Below are 22,837 nucleotides of genomic sequence, written 5' to 3'. Positions count from 1 at the left end.
TCAGAAAGTTTTTTCAACTGTTTAGTCAGAATCTCCTTTCTTGTAACTTGAAGACATAGCCTCAATTTCTAGCCCCCAGAGGAGGAGTAAACAAGCAAGCTCCCTATTTCATGTGACAGCCCTTTAGATATTTGAAGATGGCTATCATATCTCCACTCAGTCTCCTCTTTTCCAGGCTAAGCATATCCAACTCCTTCAAGTGTTCCTCATAAGGGTTAGATTCCAGACCCTAGATCATCTTGGTTGCCCTCCTCTGCACACGTTCCAGCTTGTCAACAGCTTTCTTAAATTGTGGCACCTAGAGATGGACACATTTGTCCCTATTGAAATTTATTTTGTTAGCTTGTGCCCAGTTCTCCAATCTGTTATGGTCGTTTTGAATTCTGAGTCTGTTTTCTGCAACATTAGCTACTGCTCCCAGTCATGTGTCACCTGCAAATTTGATGAGCATCCCCTCAATTCCTTCATCCAAATCATTTATAAAGATGTTGAACAACAATGGGCCCAGGAAAGAACCCTACGGCACCCCACTTGTCACATTTTACCAGCCTCCTCACAAGAATATCAAGGGGAACTTTGTTAAAAGCCTTACTGAAATCAAGATACACTATGTCCACAGCATTCCCCTGATCCACTAAGTTTGTAATTCCATTAAAAAAAGAAATCAGATTGGTCTGGCATGACTTATTTTTGAGAAACGCATATTGGGTCTTAGTAATCACAGCACGGGTGGCGCTGTGGGTAAAAGCCTCAGTGCCTAGGGCTTGCTGATCGAAAGGTCGGCGGTTCGAATCCCCGCGGCGGGGTGCGCTCCCGTTGTTCGGTCCCAGCGCCTGCCAACCTAGCAGTTCGAAAGCACCCCCGGGTGCAAGTAGATAAATAGGGACCGCTTACTAGCGGGAAGGTAAACGGCGTTCCGTGTGCGGCTCTGGCTTGCCAGAGCAGCGATGTCACCCTGGCCACGTGACCCGGAAGTGTCTTCGGACAGCGCTGGCCCCCGGCCTCTTGAGTGAGATGGGCGCACAACCCCAGAGTCTGTCAAGACTGGCCCGTACGGGCAGGGGTACCTTTACCTTTACCTTAATCACAGCACCCTTTTCTAAATGCTCACAGACCGACTGTTGAATTATCTGTTCTAGGACCTTCCCTAGTATCAATGTCAAGCTCCCGGTCGGTAGTTACCTGGGTCTTCCTTCCCCACCCCCTTTTGAAGATGGGGACAACATTTGCCTGTCTCCAGTATGTAGGGATCTCACCTGTTCTCCAATAATTCTCAAAGATCATAGACAAAGGCTCTGAGATTACATCCACAAGCTCCTTTTGTACCCTTGAATGCAGATCATCAGACCCTGGAGATATGAATTCATTTAAAGTAACTGGGTGTTCCCTTACTACCTCTTTTCCTATCTTGGGCTGCAGCTCCCTCCTTACATTAGTTATTCTGTTATCACCAGGCTGGGCATCACTTTCCTTTTGGGTGAAGACAGAGGCAAAGTAGGTGTTGAGTAGTTCCACCTTTTCTCTATCACCAATAGCATTTTTTCGTCTTCCCCACACAGAGAACCTACCATTTGCTTGTTCTTCCTATTACTTCAGACATTGCTGAAGAAACCTTTTATTATTATTATTATTATTATTATTATTATTATTATTATTATTAACCTCTCTTGCAAGCCTGAACTCCTTCTGAGCTTTAGCCAGCCTGACTTTCCTCCTGCAACTCTTGACTGCTCTGTACCTCCTTTTTGTCCTCTTCTTTGGTGCTGTGTAAGTGACCAAATCCCCATTTGAAATTTCCCCCCAATAAAATCCATTGCTTACATTTCATTAGGCTGCCAGGCTTCCCTAAGCAGTCCAGTACCTGCTTGCTCATCCAAGGCAGAGGTGTGTAACCTCAAGGTCTGGAGCAGAATGTGACACGTCCAGGCCACAAACCTCACAGATGCTGCTCCCCACCTTCCTCCAGTGTTTCTGCTTGTCTGGAATATGCCCTTGAAGTGTGACAATGCCTCTTGATTGCCTGAATGGAGGGGCCAGAGCTGTAAACACATGTGGTTTTTTGTTTGTATAGAACTTTCTGGCTTCTGCATAGTTGAAATGCTGCCTTCTGTAGAAAGGTCCTGATTGTGGAGACAATCTTGATTTCACCCACCCACACTGATGCTGTTGCTGGGAGCATTCCACAATTCTGGGGTGGGGGTGGGGGTGGGTATAAATCTTAGAAATCTGCTCAGTGGTCACATCACAGTCATTCCCATTTTACAGAAATCACTTTAAAAGGTAACTGCAGATTTCGCTTCATAACTTTCTTTCCAGCTAAAGGCTTACATTTTTAAAAAAACAATGAAAATTCGAGATTCTGGGGCACCTGCCCAGAGCAACAATAAAAGCTTTTTGTATGTGTGTGCCATGATGCCTGGCTGGCAACCCCCACCTTGGCAGAACTAATGAGAGCCAGTGTGGTACAGTATTTAGAGTGTCAGACTACAACCTGGGGGGATCAGGGTTCAAAATCCCTGCTCAGCCATAACACTCACTGGATGACCCAGGGCCATTCATGAACTCTCAGCCTAAACGACTGCACAGGGTTTTTATGAGGATCAAATGGGGAGGAGGAAAAGTAGACATGCCACCTTGAGATCCTTAGAGGAAAGGTGGGATATAAGTCTAATAAAAAAAATTAAATAAAATAGCACAATGCAGAACAGTACTTTGCCTTCACCGAAACATACACTGGAGTTTTCAGATCAGTTTTCCCCACACCCCAACTACATGTGCAGCCAGTTTCCCCACCACCCTGTTTCCAACCACCCCTCCTTTTTGAAAAGACATATGTGGAGCTGGCAAAGATCTGAAAAAGATCTTTTTTAAAACATGCCTTTGGAAAGTTCATTTGCCAAGTTACACATGGTCGGGAGCTCATTTTTTGTCAATGACTTCACTTTGAATTATGCCAAGCCCTTTACAGCTTTCATACATATAGGCCTTGTAATTCTTTTCTCTCTTTTTTTGTCACCCTTTGTACTCCCCTACGCCCCAAAATAAATTGCAGCAGCTAATGTGTAGTTTAAACATAAAGCTGATGTTTCAGTTTCAGGATCCTTGGGACTTCTTTTTTGAAACACACACAGATCACAGATTCTATAACACACCCTCCAATATTTCAAGGTGGGCAAATTGGGACACACACACACACACACACACACACACACACACACCATCCTACCACTTACACACCCACTCACTGATGCCTGATGCCCACCCACTTGCCCCCACCTTTCACCCACATTCACTTCCACCGCACATACACTTGATGTCACCTTACCTTTGCTCACTCATGCATGGGCATGCCTGTCAGCTGGCTGGCTGCTGCCATGTGCCTCTGCCTGCCACCACACACACACACACACACACACACACACGCACACGCACACAGGGCCACAGTGATGTACTTCCAGAAGTGGCACCGGCTTCCAGAAGTACATTGCTATGGCCCTCCTTGTGTGTGTATGGCGGCGGTCAGTGGCAGCCAGTCAGTGAAGGCGCAGAACCAAAGAAAGCAGTGAACCATAAGAAATCCCAGGACATCCTGGCTTGGAATCGGAAGCCAGGGTGGCTTTTGTAACTCTGGGAAGTCCGGGTTAAAATGGGGCAGTTGTTCAGTATGCTACAGGCCTTTCTAATATGGTGTACTAGCTATTAATCCACTTACTAAATAGCTGTTCCACTGGATGAAGCCAATCTGGTCTTTTTTAATATAGAAAAGTTTGATCCCACCGAGCCTGGTCCATTAAGGCAAAGAGGCTGTTGCCCCACCAACCACATTCTGCCCAGAGCCAGACTCTTCTTACCTTCTTTCTTACTTACAACCAGCCCGGGACATAGCCCTGGCTGAGAGCTTCCACCTCCCCCTTAGTCTCATGCTGCCCCTTGTAGAACTCAGCAGGGAGGAGGATTATTGGAGAAAAATAGAATGAATTAAACTCTGCATGTCATCAGCTTTAGTTTCACCTACTTCTGGGCTGCACACCTTCCACCCCAAGTGTCCCAGTGGCTGAGCTGGATTTAGGGCAGCAGTGATTCCGTCACACTGGGAGTTGAGCCTAGGGGCGCCTCAGGGATTTACAACTATGATGTAGTGAATTGATCAGAAAGGGGGGGTGGGTAGGCCACCAAATTTTGGCCTCACACAAGGCACTACTGAAATTTGAAAAACCAAACTCCACCCCTGCCAGTGGGCACCATTAACTTCCTCTTACCGCCCAGTATGATGGAACCGATTTCCATGTCTGCATCAGTGATATCAGTCTTTACTGGCAATGGCTGAGAATGGAAACAAGCAGTTCAGATGTGCCTGCAGGCCTAAAAGGGCCAGCGCCCTCTGCTGAAAGATGGTGTGCTGAATCTCCACTTTCTCGTTCTCCTTCCCAGAGAAGATAATTTTTTGATTTCACCACATCTGACAGAACTAGGCCAAGCAGCTGTGGGGATGTGTGGAGGAGATTAACACAAGCCTTCTAGGAACCATTTATGTGGTCTCGTGCATGGTGGAAAGGGATTTTTCGTCTTCCCACACATGTAAATACACTAGTACAGAAATGTTCTTAGCAAGAAATGGATGGAACACTCGCTGAGCAACCCAGGAATTATTTAGGAGGAGGGGGCAGGAAGTTCATCAGAAGGAAAACTTATCGACTCACCATCCTCATAAAAGAGAGTGGAGGTACATTTAGGCCATGTTGTACATTTAAAGCAGTATTAATGCCATTTTGAAAAGTCCTGGCTTCCCCAAAGAATTCTGGGAACCATCCTTTGTAAAGGGTGCTAAGAGTTGTTAGGAGACCTCTATTCACCTCAAAGAGCCACACCTCCCAGAATTCCCTAGGAAAGAGGGATTGCCAATTTTTTTTACTGATTTTCAATAATTTTAAATTACTACCAAATTAATTCAAATTATGTTCCTTCTTTTCCCCTCCCTGCATTGCTGCTCCAAGTACATTAGCTTTTCCAACTTTCATTTCAATATTCATTCATCCCTTCTCCCTGTGCATCCCTAGGAAAAAGGGATTGATTGTTAAACCACTCTGAAAATTGTAGCTCCTTAAAGGGACTAAGGGTCTCCTAACACCCTTAACAAATTATAGTTCCTAATTTTCTTTAGAAGAAGCTATGTTTAATGCTGCTTTAAATGTGTGGTCTGTCATTAAAGGCCCTGGTGACCTCTGTGGATAGCCTTTTGCCAGCTTTGTCTGGTCATATAAAGATAACTTAGTTGCTGTAGCCCAGGTAAGCTTGAGGCTGGATTACTGCAAAGCACTTTCTTTGGGACTTCCTTTGGGCCTGATCCAGAAGTTCCAGCTATTGCAGAATGCAGTAGCTATACTGCTGAAGGGAGCAGATGACTAGCAGCATGTGACACATTTGCTGAAGCATCTGCACTGGTGGCCCACGTGCTACCAGGCCAAGTTCAAGCCTTTTATGTTGATAAAAGAATACCTTAAGGACTGTCTGAGCCCTTATAGTGCAGCTTAATCACTGAGATCATATGGAGGAGCACTGCTACTTGTCCCCTGTGTTACAGATGCCTGAGTGGTCTCAACTGGAAGTCAGACATTTAGTGTCCCATGCTATGGAATATTCTTCCAGTAGAGAGTTGAAAGACATCCTCACTTTTGAATTTCAGACATTTCTTGAAGACCGTTTTATGCTGAGAAGGGAACAGAATGTGATTCTATATCTATCATTCTCTCTCTCTCTCTCTCTCTCTCTCTCATCTATCTATCATCTATCTCTATCTATCTATCATCTATCTATATCTATCTATATCTATCTATCTATCTATCATCTATCTATCTATCTATCTATCTATATCTATCTATCTATCATTTATCTATCTATCTATCTCTATCATTATCTATCTATATCTATCTATCATCTATCTATCTATCTATCTATCTATCTATCTATCATTTATCTATCTATCTATCTCTATCATTATCTATCTATATCTATCTATCATCTATCTATCTATCTATCATCTATCTATCTATCTATCTATCATCTATCTATCTATCTATCATCTATCTATCTATCTATCTATCTATCTATCTATCTATCTATCTATCTATCTATCATCATCTATCTATCTATCATCTATCTATCTATCTATCATCTATCTATCTATCTATCTATCTATCTATCTATCTATCTATCTTTCTATCATCTATCTATCTATCTATCTATCTATCTATCTAATCTATCATCTATCTATATCTCTCTATCATCTATCTATCTCTATCATCTATCTATCTCTATCCACACACACACAGCTAGATTTGTCTGATCATGACAATGGGTCTTAACATTAGTTTGGAACTATAAATGGTCAAACAGTGAAATGAGTTAGCAAAAGGGGAAGGAACATTTCAGAGACTGTAGAAGTAATGTTTCTGTTCTTACTCAGCACCATTGAGATTTTTTGTTTTGTTTTGTTTTTTGAGTAGTGACTTCAGTTTGAGAATTGACAAGTTGGAATGGATTCAGAGAAGCACTCCAGGGAACTAAATGGCAAACTTCTGTGGAGAGATTGAAGGCACACTGTGTATGTTGTTTAGCTAAGAGAAAAAGGATTTACAGAAAGGAGAAGCTGACAGTTTGTATTTAAAAGGATGTCAGAAGTAGGGAGGGAGAGAAGAGGAGGAAAACTGACCATCCTGTCTTCCATAGCCAAGACAAGGAACAATGGTTTGAATTTGGCAACCTTCCCCAATTTTGTTGAATTTGGGGATATTTATAAAAGGCTTCTCATTCAGATTTCTCCCCTGATTTTTGAAGTTCTGAAAATGTCCTGAGCCTTGTTCACATGAGAATGAATGCGTGCAGAGTGCAGACCACTGTTAGCCAGTGTGGTACCTTCTAGATCTGGACTATAACTCCCACTCTCCCTGACTCTCCCATGCTGGTTCGGTATGCTGGGAGTTCAAAATGTCTGGAGGGAAATGCATTGGCTACCTGATAATAATAATAATAATAATAATAATAATAATAATAATAATAATAATAATTTTATACCCATTCACTGTGGGTGCCTCCCAGCAGAATATTAAAAATAGAATCAAACATTAAAAACTTCCCTAAACAGGGCTGCCTTCAGATGTTTTCTAAAAGTCAGGTAGTTTTTTATTTCCTTGACATCTGATGGGAGGGCATTCCACAAGGTGGGCACCACTACCAAGAAGGCCCTCTACCTGGTTCCCTGTAACCTCACTTCTCACAGTGAGAAATTCGCCAGAAGGCCCTCAGTGCTGGACCTCAGTGTCCAGGCTGCACAATGGGGGTGGACATGCTCCTTCAGGTATACTGGGCTGAGGCCATTTATGGCTTTAAAGGTCAGCATCAACACTTTGAATTGTGCTTGGAAATGTACTGGCAGCCAATGTAGGTCTTTGGGACCGGTGTTATATGGTCTTGGTGGCCACTCCCAGTCACTAGTCTCGCTAGATGTACAGGGAATGAACAGAATTGTTCCAGCTCTGAACTGTTGGTCCCATCCTGTTTGAGTGTTTGGATGATGGTGTAAAAAGTTATTCTTTGCCTAAGTGATGGATGTAGCTCAACAATAGGGCATCTGTATGCAAAAAGGTCCCAGAACAATTGATAGAATAACTTTACATTATCTCCTTTGGACCCTCTCTATGATGGTGCACTTAATTCAAAATTTGGTAAGCCAGTCCTTGCTCAATCAGCTGAGTGCTGCACTGGACCTCTGCCCTGAACTCCTTCCCTAAGTGCACCACTGATTTTGCAAGGAGAAAACTACAATATGCATTTAGCTATGAGCAACAGATGAACAAATCAATAGAAGCAGCCTTCTGTGAGCAAATCTCCATATGGAAAAGATAGCAGTGTTCTGTTTTGGAAGAACCGACCTTGGGTGGATCTACACACAGGGAAAAACCCACTATAAATAAGTCAGAAATTAAATTGTTTTAACAAGAGGGGGGAATGCTATGGAAGATTGCTTAGAATTGTTTTTATTTTATTTTTTATTTTTGCTTTCTGGCATCATCTGGTCGGGTGTTTATAATGTATTCAAAACACTGTTTCTTGACTAATGTAGTTGAGTCCAAGCTTGAGGGATTTCATACTAGCCTGATTTCCTTAGCACAAAACATGGGAGGGGGAGCGATTGGGGGCACTTTGCTCCTCCTTAGTCATCCTGCTACTATGCTTGTTTGGCTTAACATATCACCTGAACTTGAGTCATGGTTTAGCTCTCCTGGATAAACCATTAACCATAAACCCTAGGACAGGGGTCGGCAATGTTTACCTCACCTGAGCCAGTTCACTCCAGCGGAGATCCCTCCACGGGCTGGATTGTGTATGAGTGTGCGCGCAATTTCCGGCATCTGTGCCTGTGCAGACACGATTTCTGGCACAACAGAAGCAAGTCCCCCTCTACTTTTTATATCGGTTCTGGAGGTCTTGTTAAACATGATTAGAAAGGACCAGTTGGTTAAAGGAATTCAGGTCGGAGTGAAAGAGTATAAATTAAGGGCATTTGCAGATGACCTAGTTTTGACTTTACAGCAGCCAAACACTAGTACAAAAAGAGTTTTAGAACTGATCGAGATATTTGGTCAAGTTGCAGGATTTAAATTGAACAAACAAAAAACTAAAGTGTTGGAGAAAAATCTAACAAATGAGGAAAAAGAGAGATTTCAGAATGAAACAGGTTTGGGGATAGCAAAAAAAGTGAAGTACCTGGGGGTGAATTTGACATCGAAAAATGTGAATTTATTTAAAGACAACTATGATAAATGTTGGACAGAAGTTAAGAAAGATCTAGACATATGGTCAAGGCTGAAACTTTCCTTGTTAGGCAGAATTGCTGTTATCAAAATGAATGTATTGCCTAGAATGCTATTTTTGTTTCAGACACTACAAATAATAGACAAGATGGACTGTTTCAAGAGGTGGCAGAAAGACATATCTAAATTTGTTTGGCAGGGCAAAAAGCCAAGAATAAAATTTAAGACATTAACAGATGCAAAAGATAGAGGAGGTTTTGCCCTGCCAGACTTAAGACTTTACTATGAATCAGCAGCGTTCTGCTGGTTGAAAGATTGGCTGCTCCTCGAGAATACAGACATTTTGGATCTTGAAGGATTTGATAATAGATTTGGTTGGCATGCATATATATGGTATGACAAGGTAAAATCGCATAAAAGCTTTAAGAACCATATGGTCAGGAAAGCATTGTATAATGTTTGGATACGGTATAAAGACTTGCTTGAAAGTAAAACCCCCAGATGGCTGTCACCAATGGAAGCTAAAGAGGTGAAAAAACTGAACATGGGTTCAAACTGGCCTAAATATTTTGAAATTATAGAACAGGATGGTGAAAAAGTAAAACTGCAAAGCTTTGAGAAACTGAAGTTTAAGGTGAGAGATTGGTTACATTATCGACAGATAAATGAATTATTTAAACAGGACAGAAAGGGCTTCCAAGTGGAGAGGTCAAAACTAGAAACAGAATTGTTAGAACCCAATACTAAAAATTTGTCAAGAATGTATAACTTGCTGTTGAAGTGGAATACTCAAGACGAAATGGTGAAATCAAGTATGATTAAATGGGCACAAGATATTGGACATGACATTGAACTCGCAGATTGGGAGCAGTTATGGACCACTGGTGTTAAATTCACGGCATGTAATGCCTTAAGAGAAAACATTATGAAAATGATCTACAGGTGGTACATGACTCCTGCTAAGTTAGCGAGGATTTATCATTCGCCCAATAATAAATGCTGGAAATGTAATGAAATGGAGGGAACCTTCTATCACCTTTGGTGGACCTGCCCAAAGATTAAGGCCTTCTGGGAAATGATCTACAATGAAATTAAGAAAGTTCTGAAGAGAACCCTTATTAAGAAACCAGAAGCCTTTCTCTTGGGTATGGTGGGCCAAATGGTGCCAAAGAAGGATAAGACATTTTTTATGTATGCCACAACAGCAGCAAGAATCCTTCTAGCAAAGTATTGGAAGACACAAGAACTACCCACGTTGGAAGAATGGCAGACGAAGGTGATCGACTACATGGGACTGGCGGAGATGACTGGCAGAATTCGAGACCGGGGAAAGGAGGCGGTGGATGATGACTGGAGTAAATTTAAAGTTTACCTTAAAAATTGTTATAATTTGGATGAAAACTAGAAGATCAGGGAAATAAGAGATAAAGAACTACAGCTGTTTTAATAACTTAAGGAAGTTAAATTTATGAAACATAAAATAAGTTCATGACGAAAGGGTTGCTGAAAAATTTTGAAACAAGGATGCAGAAAAGGGGTGGTACGGGGAAGTCGATTTTGTGTTTGTTTACGTTTTTGTTTTGTTTCTTTTTATCTATGGAAAATCAATAAAAAATTATTTTAAAAAAAACACAACAGAAGCAAGTCCGGTTTAGCGCAGTGCGTGGGGACTCACCGAGTGGGCGGATCGGTTTGGGGGCAGCTTGTGGGCCAGTTAAATGAAACCCATGGGCCACTTGTGGCCCATGGGCCTTAGGTTGCCTACCTCTGCCCTAGAACAAACCTTGGTTGAAGCTTGTGGTTAGTCTGGAAACAACTAACCCAAGAGCCTGGGTTTGGATGACATACTAAACAGAACTGTGGCTTAGCACAGCACAGTGGCAGAATGACTGGGGAGGAGCAAAGTGGCCTCAATCACCTCTCCGTAGCTCACATGTTTGCACCAAGTCACTAACGCTATCCAGTTTCAAACTGGTAAGTTAACGTTGCTTTCAATTCCTCCCAAGGAAACAGATTGGCACAGCGCTGTTCCACATATTTCACAGCAGCAAAGCTGAATCTGCTACTCTGTATACACTGAGCACCCATTCCTACCAAATATACACTAAACAGCTAGTCTGGACTCAACATGTGTGCTTAAGCAGCCCTGTTTGGCGATTCTGCTCACAGTTAACACCACCACATGAACACAGATCAGGGCTACACCAAGTAGCCTCTCTCCTTGCCATCTCCACATAGGATGCAAATTTCTCATGGGAGGAGGAGATGTGGCTCAATGGTAGAACATCTGCCTTGCATTCTAAATGTTCTAGGTTCAATTTTTGGCATCCCCTGGTAGGGCTGGGAGACACTCTTGCCTGAAACATCAGAGATTCTCTACCAGTCATTGTAGACAATTTTGAACGAAATGGACCAATGGTCGGACTCCGTATAAGGAAGCTTCCTGTGTTCACACTTATAGACTATAATTTGAAACCCCTATCACTCATGCCACACCCCTTCACCTCAGGCCACACTCCTCACAGGCGTTCATTTGCGCCCTCCTCCTTTTGACTAGCTCAGGGGTCTGCAACCTTTAAGACAAAAAGAGCCACTTGGACCCATTTCCGAAGAAAAAACAACAAATGGGAGCCGCAAAACCATTGTGACATTTAAAACAAATATATCTCCGGAGCCGCGATCTGACAGCGGGCGGGAAGGTGATGTCGGGACGGTGCGTGACTAACGCACGCACCGCCCCCATGCGACATCACAGCCAGTACAGCGCCCGCCACAGTGGGGAGTGTCGGGGCGCACAATGCGCCTCCTCCCCTCGCTAGTATCTGCCCTGGAGCCGCGACAAAGATGTAAAAGAGCCACATGCGGCTCCGGAGCCGCGGGTTGCAGACCCCTGGACTAGCTAGAATGTGTCCTTGAACTCTGGTGGTGGCTCTTGCCACCTGCACAACAGAGAAGGATGTGTAAGTTAGTTCACATTTGTCCTTCCACCCCTTTTGCTTCTAGCACTGCCCAATACTAGCATGTGGCCCCTGGAAGGTTGCGTAGAAGGGAATGTGGCCCTTGGACTGAAAAAACAACAACCCTGCTTCTGATGTGAATCAGGCCAGTCTATTCATACAGAGGTCTCCCTCTGCCACCAATCCCAGCTGCAAGTCCTTAAAGCTCTCCCTAGCATTTTCTAATCAAACAAGAAACATTCTCATGAGAGAAAGGGCAATCAGGTTTCTGCATAACGAAATGTGTATTTTAACCTTAATTAGATGGACACGGCAGGCTCTGCCTACTCATTATGGCTGAAGACATGTCAAGTCTCCTTTCAGCTCCTCAGAAAGCAGCACTGAAACCCACCTCCCATTCCCGCACCCTCCCCACACATCCTGCTTGCCAGACAGACAGCCTCTTGTCAGGCCAAGGAACTCCCAACTCTCCGGCTTATTTACATCACATTTGGGGAGGGGGATATTTCAGGATTTCCTGGACAAGTGCCTGGTTCTTAATTTTTCCCACATGTGGAGAACATTTGCCACTGACAAAGAGAGTCTGAGGAGAAGAAAATGCTGTGGCCAAACCTGAGAGCATCCTTTGAATACAAAGCAGATTATTGCTCACTCTTAACAGCTTTGTGTTTCACCAGCAAATGGGTCACTAACTTGTTCATTTTTGTTTCATTCTCAGGTTTCCCTCTGATATTTTTTGGTTTTTAAATTAGCAGTCAAAGTTGATTTTGTCTAGCAGTCGTGTCCATGTCAAACTCTAGCTCCAAAAACTAACACTGTGCACCGTCCCCCACCCACTTGACCCAATCCAGGCCAACCTGGGGAATCCAAGATCCACCCTCAAATCAATTTGGGTGTGGGGCTAATGTTTAATAGGATTTTTAAACCCTAATTAAACATAGGGACAGGAGCTTCCTCCTTCTCCATCCACCAGCCACGCAATAGACAGGAGGGTTCAATCTTGCTTGGTGCCGCTTCACCAGTGTGTTCCCTGAGGGGAATTTGCTGGTGTTGCCTACATCTTGCCTCCAAATGCCATGTTACCAGAGCAATCCACTTTTGGGGAAGGAAGTCTTGAGGAACATTTTTGCAAAATTCAGGGGAGACACATTTAAGTTTGTGCATTATTTCATGAAGTGCAGATGAAGCAGGTTTTCATTAGAATGTGAACCACACTGGATTTCCCTCCCATCCTCAGTTCAAAGTCCATTTGGACACCTTTAGCCAAAGTGATACCATGCATCCCTAAGGTCAGAAATGTCCTGAGAATGTTAGGTGTTAGCAACCTTGCAAGCCCACAGTCAGCAGAGGGCAGCATTAAGAGCAAGAGATAGTGTATTTTCCCCTATGTGGTTTCCTGCCAAACTCGCAAGCTCCACCCCTTCCTCCTCTCTTGCAGGAGACAGCCACGAGAGAGTAGCTCCACCATGTTGACTTAGAATTCAAAGCTATCCTTATAAATATGAAGTAAGTGTAAATAAAAATACATTTTCTTCTTTATCAACGAAACCTCAGTTTTATTTACTCTTTTATGCAATACTAGTAATATGTGAATGGGACAAGTGGTGGAGGGAGTGGATAGCTCCAGCTCCCGTCCCTCCAACTTTCCTATATAAACCTAATTAAAAAAGAAAATCAAGTAGAACATTGCACGGGAAATTAGTCTAGCAGCATCTGAAGGGCAGCATGCTCCCCATCCCTATTCAAGGCAGCAGCATGAGGAGACTTAGCACTTGGACAGCTGATACAACTACCACCCTAATCAACCTGCTTCCATCACCCCTTATCTTATCTCAGGTTCTGCCTAGTCAAGCACCTGTTCACATCTGCTGTGTTGCTACCTGCACCCAACTTCCTCCTGTTGCTTTCTGAACTTCAGCAGATGCTTTTGAAACATGGCTCAGTTGCTGGAAACTGCAGTAGGGAAGAGATGCTGTTTCATTCAGGTGCTGTTTGCTGTCTACTAATTGGGACATCCTGGGCTAGAAGGACTAATCAGCTTACAATATATATACCCCACCTTTTCCCCTGAAGGGATTCAAGGCTTACAGATGAAAACGAGAACTGCTAAAAAAAGAAAAACCAATCATTAAAATACAATTAAACATTGATAGAATTAAAACTATATATTATTTAAACTGCAGGTGGTGACAGCAGTCACGAAATTAAAGACGCCTGCTTCTTGGGAGAAACGTGATGACAAACCTAGACAGCATCTTAAAAAGCAGAGACATCACCTTGCCGACAAAGGTCCATATAGTTAAAGCTATGGTTTTCCCAGTGGTGATGTATGGAAGTGAGAGCTGGACCATAAAGAAGGCTGATCACCAAAGAATGGATGCTTTTGAATTATGGTGCTGGAGGAGACTCTTGAGAGTCCCATGGACTGCAAGAAGATCAAACCTATCCATTCTGAAGGAAATCAGTCCTGAGTGCTCCCTGGAAGGACAGATCCTGAAGTTGAGGCTCCAATACTCTGGCCACCTCATGAGAAGAGAAGACTCCCTGGGAAAGACCCTGATGTTGGGAAAGATGGAGGGCACAAGGAGAAGGGGACGACAGAGGACGAGATGGTTGGACAGTATTCTCGAAGCTACCAGCATGAGTTTGACCAAACTGAGGGAGGCAGTGGAAAACAGGAGTTCTTGTTATGCTCTGGTCCATGGGGTTACGAAGAGTCAGACACAACTAAACAACAACAACAACAACAATTTAAACTATATTAAATATGTTTAAACATACCAGGATTTACAATAAAAACAGCACAACACCAGCCCTTGAATTAAAAGCAGCCAGTCCCCAAAAGCCTGTTGGAGCATAAAAGTCTTCACCTGCCAGGGGAAGGACAGCAAGGAAGGAGCCAGTCTGGCTTCTCCAGGGTGGGAGTTCCAATGTCTGGGAGCAGACATTAAGAATACTTCTCTTGGACTCTGGAAGCTTGTGGCCAAATCCCCACTAGAGCCTTACAGTACCCCACTCTGCTTATTTCTTTTACCTCATCTCACATCCTCCTTGACCCTCAATTATGAGATTGCAAGACATAATTTCCACTTGCATTGAGGAACCTCAGGCCACCTGGAGATTCTTCCTAGACCACACAACCCTTCACAGCCACACCTGCTTCTCCCAGGTCACTCCCCTCACTGACTTCACTTCACATCCCCCTTTTGTTTTCTTTGCTGGAGTTGAACTCTGAACATGACTCTTACATGTCTGGGTAGAGGGCAGAGAGGGATGTGTGAGGGTAAAGAAACCAGTCTACTGTGTAATGGTAAAATTCGCATTTGTTGCTTTGCCTACTTTTCCTTCTGGCCCCATCCACCACTGGTATGTGACCCCCAGAAAATTACCCAGAAAGCATGTGGCCCTTGGGCAGAAAAGGTTCCCCCACCCCAATATATGGTCTCTTTTGAAGGAAGATATAGGATAGAAAATTAATAAATAAATTAGTATAAGAAATATAGTTTTACAGTTTTTCAGAAACCTAAAGCAAATCCCTTTTAAGCTTTAGAAAGCAGAGAGGACTTATATTCCAACAAGCAAATTGTGTGTTTCTAGCCTTGCAGGCTTATGAGGTTCTCACTAGCCTTTTCATTCAGCAAAATCTTTAGGGCTCACATCCTGTTTTTGAATCTGATATATACTAAACCAGTTTGTGGGTTCTGTATGCACCAGAAGATTCCATTCATGCCAAAAGCTTAAAGTCTGAAAAACGGTGGAATTGATCACAGCTACTTTATTCCCTCTCAAGTTCTTATTCCCTCCCCTCCCTTCAGAATCTCCTGACGCACAGCAAATTAGCACGTAAAGAAGAACCAACATGAGAACTCCTCTCTTGTTGTGCTAACTTTCTACATGGGGACCACTCTCAACATACGGATTAATACATTTATTAATTATTAATACACTGGCATTTTAAAGTAGAACAGTCCCACCTAGGAGAGTTGTTTGATTTGCATCTTCTAACTAACATATCGATTGACATACCAAATTGCATGGCTGGAAGGGCCATAAAGGCAATCTCTGACCCAATCATACATCTAATGCAAGGTTTCCCAAACTTAGGTCTCTAGCTGTTGTTGGACTTTGATTCCCATCAACCCTGACCACTGGTCCTGGTAAATAGGGGGGATGGTAGCTATACGTAGTCCAAAACCAGCTGGAGACCCAAGTTTGGGAAACCCTGATCTAAAGATAGGCTCATCACCTCCTTACCTGACCCACCTCATTTCCCAGGGCAACCTACCTAGACAATAGGTAGGCTGATTACACATTTGGATGTTGCTGCACAAATAATGGTCCTGGCCCCTTGACCAACTGTACTAAAGGTAAAGGTAAAGGGACCCCTGACCATTAGGTCCAGTCGTGGCCAACTCTGGGGTTGCGGCGCTCATCTCGCTTTATTGGCCAAGGGAGCCGGCGCACAGCTTCCGGGTCATGTGGCTAGCATGACTAAACTGCTTCTGGCGAAACAGAGCAGTGCATGGAAATGCCATTTACCTTCCCACTGGAGCGGTATCTATTTACCTACTAGCACTTTGACGTGCTTTCAAGCTGCTAGGTTGGCAGGAGCAGGGATGGAGCAACGGGAGCTCACTCCGTCATGGGGATCCGAACCACCAACCTTCTGATCGGCAAGTCCTAGGCTCTGGTTTAACCCACAGCACCACCCGTGTCCCAACTGTACTACTGAATATATAAACTAATCTACAGTCTTCAGGGCATTACTTCCCAACACAACCTGAACTCTAAACCTGAAGAGTTTTGTAATTCCCCCTGCTAAACATTGATTGTTTGTGTGAGAGTGGAATCCCAATAAGAAGGAGAGGTCTCATTGTAAACCTGTCTTCCACCTCTGGTAGCCAGGTGTGGAAATTGTTTCTCTGCTAAGGTTACGTTCCCATCCTGCCAGTGCTTATCTCTTCAGATTATTTAGAACTGCTTATTTTAGTGGGTTGCATTTTCTCCCCAGCAAAAGTGGAACCAGTTATACTTTCAGCGCATTAAACTGATCCAAGACTGTGCCATAAATAAATTACCAGTTGCTTTAAAACAATAGCCATTGGGAGCAGTGGGAGCACTACATACTGCTTTGTGTGCTCTTGCAAGGGGATGAAATAAGACACAGTAGTGAAATAGGAGCTGGCAGGCAGCGGGGGGGGGGGGGGAGTTGCAAGTGCACACACCCCTCTGTCCAGGCAGTTTCTTGGCAGTCCCAGGCAAGTCTAGTCAGTCAGGAGTAAGCCACACTAAGTTCAATAGCACTTGTTCCCGGGTAACTGTGTGTCAAGTTGAAGCCTAAATGTGCTACTGGCTGGGTTGTATTCAGACTTCCTCATAAGGGGATGCTGAAAATGGGAGGTGATACAAGGAGGGCTGAATGTGGTGCAATCTGGCTGGTGTGTCCCATGCGCTTTCTCGTGCACAATCCACAGCCTATTCTGATGCATGTTCTTGGCGCATCCTCTTTTCATTTACTCAGAAGTGAGTTCAATGGGACTTATCCCAAATACAGTCCTCTAGACCTTGCTAGTTGGAGGCCACCATTGCCACTGTCCTCAGTGACACTTCTTTTACCCAGCCATATCCCCTTCCCAGCCTTACATCATACCCTCTTTGAGCATCACCCCCCTCCCCAGACTCTGACTCCCCAGCTGAGATATGTCCTTAAACTTGGATGGTGCCTTTTTGTTGCCTGGGTGGAAAACAGAGAGGGAAGTGTGAGTGAAACTAGTCTACTGTACAAAGCAGGGGTGTAGCGTGGCGGGATCAGGGGTTCCATAGCCTTGAGCACATGATTTTGAAGGGGCGCGAACCAGGCACCCTCATTCAGGGATCCCCATCCCAGCCTGCCTGCTGTTGGGGGGTCTCTGGGTCCTAGAGCCCAGCCTGGCCTCACTGCTGTGTCCCTGGCTCCCTTGCTGAATGATCTCCCAGTGTTGCGGGGATTCTCCTGCACAGGCAGGCAGGTGGTGTAGTGTAGCCCCACTTGTCTGAGTGGGGGAGCTTTATTTTATTTTATTATTATTTTAGTCTGAAACCAGTTCCCCATCCATGGTGTTTAAGACTGTAGTGTTGTGAATCTAATCTTACTTCATTGTGAGTAATTCTATTAAGCAAACCGGGAGTTAGTTTGGAGCAAACACTCATAAGGTCAGGCTACTGCTCTCTCTCCCATGGGACTGAGTGGTAGATGCAACATGATCCTTCAGGCATTTCCTCAGACACATTTTCTGTTATGTCTGATGGGGTGTTTAGTTAGGAATACAACTTTAAATGACTTAGATTTTAATAGTCGAAAACAACCTCTCCTCTGTGAAAAAGCTGCTTATCAAAAACCCTGTGATAGTTTCCTTTAAGATTCCAACTTTCACTTTAGGCAGAATTCAAGTGCAATCTTCAAAGTGGATTTCACAGCATTGATGCATTTTAACTGTGTGATAGTTCTGAATTAAGACTGTAAGCCTAAGCACACTTAGGTGAGAGTAAACCCTTCTGAACACAATATTAACCATATGGAGAACAGATCCCCATTGAAAATCATCGACATGCTTAACTTAGGTCCAATAGTTTCAATGGGTCTACTCCAAGTAGAATTGTTGGATCCAACCCAGTGGGTATGGCTTCTGAATGAAATAGGACCAGCCAGCCTCAGATCCATACTACATCACACGACTTCTGAAGTACTTGGGAAAGCGGGCAAGAAAATGTTCCATTAATAAAAACCTACAGCCTGTCCTGAAAGTTATTATACAACTGCATGTAGCTGGCAAGTTGAGAAGCTAGATCCAGCTACTTAGCCAAGCCAAGGGTTACAGACCCATTTTTCTTCTCATTCAACTCATGAGATCCCATGCTTGCACAAATGCACTATTCAGCCAGCTGGTGCACAGAAAAGTGTAGAGATGAATAAAACTATCAGAGTGATAGGCTGCTCAGTGTGGAAAAAAAGCAGCTTGCTTCAAGAGCTGTGGAGAGGTGGGAGAAGAGAAGCATTTTCCATCCTCTGGCACAGATCACCCTCTGTTTTCAATAGCCAAATGAAAGAAAGATACATGCTGAACTTTGCTTTTAAATTTTTTAGTCTGGAAGCCAGGCGCACACATTTCAGGAGGAAATTGGAATCCACCGCCAAACGGGCTTCTTTCTTTCTTTCTTTCTTTCTTTCTTTCTTTCTTTCTTTCTTTCTTTACAATGAACAAGGTTCATTTGCATCTTTAAAAGGTTACATTCCCAATGCTATCAGTTAATCTCCATCACCCCTTGAAGTCTCAGAAACATGAATGACTCCCCCATCTCCCCATCCTCACTTGCCATTTTCATTGTGTGTTTGCTTTGCTACTTTAATTGGGGTGTGTGTGCCTGTGTGTGTGTGTGTGTGTGTGTGTGTGTGTGTGTGTGCATGCACACCCTCCATTAGCATGCCTTCATCTCTCATTCATTCATTGGCTAATTTATGCATCCACTGAAAACACCATAGAAACACAGATCTGATCCCATCTGGCATTACACAAAATAAACAAACTTTTAAATTTCTGCATATCTATATCTGTATCTGTATCATCTATATCTTTATCACCTAGTAATCTCAAAAGCATCTCCAGTTCCAAACTCCCGCAACTCAGAAAAAAAGAACCATAAAAAAATTGAACCTATTCTAACACATTCACTTTTCCATCTCCTGAAAAATGTCATGCTCAATGTTGGAGAGAAGACTTACCTGCTTGCCTTTGATATGTGTTAGTTCCTTGTGCTGTGTCAAGTCTCCAGGGGATAAATAGGATGCTTTACTCTTGTCCGCTTCTGTCTTGAGGGGGGAAAATCAGAAAACTTGTCCCATCTATGGTATAGACGGGACAAGTCAGAGAGAGAAAGACAGAGAGAGGGGAAAAGAGAGGGAGGGAGAATGTTTGACAGTAAGGCAAACTCTGGTTGGAGTAAGCAGTTTCTGCTGGTTTATATAGCTGAGTAGATCCTTAGCTCATTCCACTGTAATGGGATGCCTTCAAGGCACAGACTCTGTAGTTTTCAAGTTGGCAAATTAAAGGCACAGGTCCTCTCTGGACCCTGCGCTTGCTTGTGTGGAAGACACAGGCACTCACATATATAGGCACGGAGGCACAAAAGGCATTTGCATGTAATTTATGATGAGAGGAAGGCATAACCGCACCCCCTTTCCTCCCCACTAAGGGACTGTGTGTGTGTGTGTGTGTGTGTGTGTGTGTGTGTGTGTGTAGGAAACTCAGCTCAAGGCATCAAATGATTCAGAGGGGAGAGCATTTCCCCAAGGAATATTGCACATTTCATTATATTTTTGTAAACACCCACCCACCCACACCCACCCCACACACCCCATCAGATCACTAAGGCTGCCAGGACTCTCCAGCACAGTCCTCTTAAGGCAGCACCATATATCCAGTGTGTGCATGTGTACACACACAAATGTGAACTAGTTTTCCAGTGCTCATGAAAAGTATATGCTTTGTTGATAGCTGGGGCATCTCAAAAGCAGATGCTTAGGTGAATAGAGTCAGCTGCGGTTTTTATTCGAGGAATTTTATGCCTTGCGCAACCTGCTGGAGTTGGGGCTACACTTGGTCTACAGGTGCCTCTCCCAGAGTTTTGACAGTGGCAGGCACTCACTGACCCCCGTGCTGACAGCTACCAAGCTGGGCACGGTCTAGGTAGAGAGCCTGCCCTACACTCAGTGTCTCAGCTTGATCAAGTCCCAGACCTCTTAGAATCATAGAATTGTAGAGTTGGAAAGAACCACGAGGGCCATCCCGTCCAACCCCCTGCAATGAAGGAATCTTTTTACCCTATGTGGGGCTCAAACCCATGACCCTGCCGATAAGAGTTTCATGCTCTATTGACTGAGCTACCTTCTATTGTGCCAAGGTCATTCACAACACCCTTGTGGAGTGCTCAAACAAGATCATGGGCAAAGCCCCATCCCAGGGGGTCCTTGAGGGCTGCCTTCAAGGTGTTTCTGCCAGATGTTTCAGCTTGAATTGCTGGGCGAGTGTCAGTTCCCAATGTGACCAGAAGGAGGCAGTCCTGTCAACAGAGACAGACAATGAGCAGAGATTCTCGTGGTCCTACCTTCTCTCCATTCCTTTATAAAATCATCCCCATTTTAATATTTTAATGGGGTGAGGGATGTTTCAAATCATTTTTAAATTGTTATGTGTACTTTTTAAGTTAGTTTTCTATAAGTTCATTTGTTTTTAAGGGGAGAGGGCCAGGGCTGCCTCAAAAGTACGGCCTAGCCAATATAATGGCTGGGGAAGTAGAACTTGGGTGGATAAAATGGCCCTACTCAAAGCCTTGGACATGCCTTTACCTCTGTGCACATGGGTGGTCTGACACTAAGTAAAAGTGAAACAAAAGAAGTGCCATGGTCAGATCACTTCCTGGCGCAACTAGACTTCTGTGCAACCCTTCCCCTCTGAAAGGAGGTGGCACCAATTTGAATGGTCCAAATAGTAGGGGATACATTATCCCATGTTGATGGCCTCCCATCTGATTCCCTGGAATGCGGAGTTAACCAGGGCTACCAACTGTCTGTCTCCAAAGTGCCCTCTCTGCAGCAGCAGAGGAAGCTGCTTGGGTGCCGCGGGGCCTCAAGAGTATGCCTGCCTCCTCCCACTCAGCCACCCTACAGCTGGGAGGGGGGGAAGGCAGCGGGCGGACCGTTTGGGCAGCGTGGAGCCTGCGCACACCCAAGCCACCGCGTCTCTCTCAGGAGAGACACGTGGCTCGGGTGCGCTGCAGGCCCCGCGGTGAGTGCCGCCCGGCATTTCATCAGCCCCTCAGTGGTGATACCTGGGGCAGCCCACACCCACCACCCACCCCTTCCTCGGTCTCTGCCTCTCTGATGCTGCAGAGAGAGCACTTTGGAGACAGACAGTTGGTAGTCCTGGTTAACTCCGCATTCCAGGGAATCAGATGGGATGCCATCAACATGGGATCAGGAAAAACTGGGGGGATGGGGACCATGGGGTGATAAAATAATCACTGAGACTGCTAGAGCACCATTGGTGAAAACACAGGTTAGAGTTCAATGTTGAGCCTACCAAGTGGCAATAATGATAGTAAAGAAGGCCTTCTTCATCATTTCTTTTGCATCTGCTGAAAACAGTTCCAGGAGACTCTTTCATGTAGTTTAACAGTACCACCTTCTCCATCAGGGTCCTGTAAGGACTCCAAAAATTATTTTGCAAAGTCCCCTCCCCCCCAAATAAACTCGCTCAAATTTGGAAAGAGGTTGACTCCACCACAGGGTTCCCAACCCATTGTGTGTGTGTGTGTGTGTGTGTGTGTGTGTGTGTGTATATATATATATATATATATATATATATATATATATATATATATCTCGCTTTGCTGATTCAGCCACTCCACAGCCCCTGTGTGGGTTTGCAATGAATCATCTAGCAGCAGCAGCTTTTAACTGCTCTACAAAGCATTTAACAATGTGTGGGGCAAGGTGAGAGGAGGGAGCCACTTACTCTGATGGATGGATGTCTGATAACTTTACATGCAGTTCTCACTTCCGACAGAAGCACACATGCTGGAGCCATTAGCCAACTAGTTTCGGGGGGGGGGGGGGTTGGAGTGGAGAGAGAGAGAGAGAGATTCACTGTTTTCTTGGGATGTCCCTAAAGTAGGGTGATACAGTAGGATGCAGGGAAAGAAAAGGCTGAATTTGCTGAGGAACACAAGGAAACCACTGGAGAAAACAAAGCATTCAGGGGCACAACTGAGAGGCCCCATCATGCGTTGATATTAATATGGTTTGCAGAACAGACATTATCTCTGTGGAGCCAGAAAAAAAATGAAGCTGCAAAACCCCATCCAGTCAGTCCAGCGTCCTGATCTCACAGTGGCTGGCCTAATGCCTGAAAAGCCCAAGAGCAGACCCTGAGCACAACAGCGATCCCAACATCTGTGATTTGCAGCAACTGGTATTCAGGCATACCTTCACTGACTGTGGAGAGTGGAGTATTCATCATGGCCATCAACAGACTT

The 22,837-nt window shown here is 44.3% G+C and overlaps 1 protein-coding gene across 4 annotated transcripts in view; it reads right to left on the bottom strand.

The window, feature by feature from the left end:
- Positions 1-19,902, bottom strand: part of TNC (tenascin C) — an 85,296-nt gene extending 65,394 nt beyond the window's left edge. For 2 of the 4 annotated variants that reach the window (XM_028714504.2, XM_028714506.2), the window contains exon 1: positions 19,527-19,898. The gene's annotated coding sequence lies outside the window, so the exon portion shown is untranslated. Of the gene's footprint in view, positions 1-19,526 lie in introns of all 4 variants that reach the window. The other 2 variants (XM_077922697.1, XM_028714502.2) reach the window with 2 other exon arrangements.
- Positions 19,903-22,837: the final 2,935 nt, after the last annotated feature.

The sequence above is a fragment of the Podarcis muralis genome, chromosome Z, assembly GCF_964188315.1.
Source record: "Podarcis muralis chromosome Z, rPodMur119.hap1.1, whole genome shotgun sequence".
NCBI classification, from domain to species: Eukaryota; Metazoa; Chordata; class Lepidosauria; order Squamata; family Lacertidae; genus Podarcis; species Podarcis muralis.
The sequence above is the reverse complement of the archived record's forward strand: the minus strand, read 5'-3'. Positions and strand labels throughout refer to the sequence as shown.